Raw genomic sequence first — 1,474 nt, 5'->3', positions numbered from 1 at the left:
GGAAATATCTTTGGTTTCATTGTTCTGGTTCAGAAGAAGAGTCACTTACAACTGCCATCAGGATCTTGTATATTATTACATTGATGTTTCTTCTCTGCCAGTCAGTATGCTACTAGCCTGGTCCTACAGATGCTGTATCTTAATTTGATCATCCTGTTGTTGCAGAAATTTTTCTGAACAGCAGGACATTCAAACTTGTAGTGTATTCAAGGCTTCTAAAGTTTTTAATTTCCAATTTAAAATCTCAGATTTGATTTGCCGTGACAAAAAATCCCTACAAAAAATGCAATTAATTATAATCCACATAATAATTCTTATTTTCTGTTGATGCTGGATTATTTTCCTGCTATGAGAAACTGGGTCAAATTAAGATACGGTATCTATAGGTCAGTTCTGTATGTGTTTTAGCTAACTTGTCTGATTGCTGTTGAGGAGCTGTATAAAGCACATAGAGACCAACTAGGTTGGTATGCTATTGCTTTGCTACTTCCGGTCAATTCACTGTGTAAATCTCATTAAAATTAGATTAGTGACTGACTCTACCTTTTGGTTTGGTGGAAAAAAAGAGGTCAGTTTCTTGTCTCTGATGATGTTTTCTAGGATGTTGTTCTGACAGTCTTTACTGACAGTCCTTATCTGGTGGATAGAGGTTTCACAATATAAACTACATCCTGGTACTTTGCTACACAACACTACTCGATCTAAAAAACTTTTGATGTAAAACACCATTACATCACCTTTACTAAGGAAATATGTTGTGACTGCATGAGGCAATATTTGACCCACATCCTGTTGTTTCTGTATAATGAGTAACAGACATGTCATTTTCCTTACAGCATAACTTCCGGCGCCGACAGAGATGGCCGCCTCGCTTCGCGTTCCTAGGAAACTATGCAGTATTTTGTTTTTTATGTGTTACTTCTTACATTGTTACCCCAGAAAATCTTAGGTTTTATTACATACTGTCACGACTCCCGCCGAAGTCGGCCCCTCTCCTTGTTCGGGCGGCGTTCGGCGGTCGACGTCACCGGCTTACTAGTTACCACCGATCGATGTTTCACTGGGATTTGAAATGGTCAGTGATCTGTTTATTAACTTGGCTTTCAAAGACTTTAGAAAGGCAGGGCAGGATGGAAATAGGTATGTAACAGTTTGGGTCTAGGGTGTCACCCCCTTTGAAGAGGGGGATGACCGCGGCAACTTTCCAATCTCTAGGGATCTTGGACGATACGAAAGAGAGGTTGAACAGACTGGTAATATGGGTTGCAACAATGGCAGCGGATAGTTTTAGAAAAAGAGGGTCCAGATTGTTTAACCTCTTACAGCTACTTAAGGCCAGGGGGCAGTATTGAGAATTTTGAAAAAAAGATGTGCCCATATTAACTTGTTTGGGATAGGGGGCAGTATTTTCATGGCTGGATAAAAAACGTACCCGATTTGAACTGGTTACTGCTCTTGCCCAGAAACGAGAATA

This window comes from Salmo trutta, chromosome 19 (assembly GCF_901001165.1).
Source record: "Salmo trutta chromosome 19, fSalTru1.1, whole genome shotgun sequence".
NCBI classification, from domain to species: Eukaryota; Metazoa; Chordata; class Actinopteri; order Salmoniformes; family Salmonidae; genus Salmo; species Salmo trutta.
This window is presented reverse-complemented; position numbering follows the sequence as displayed.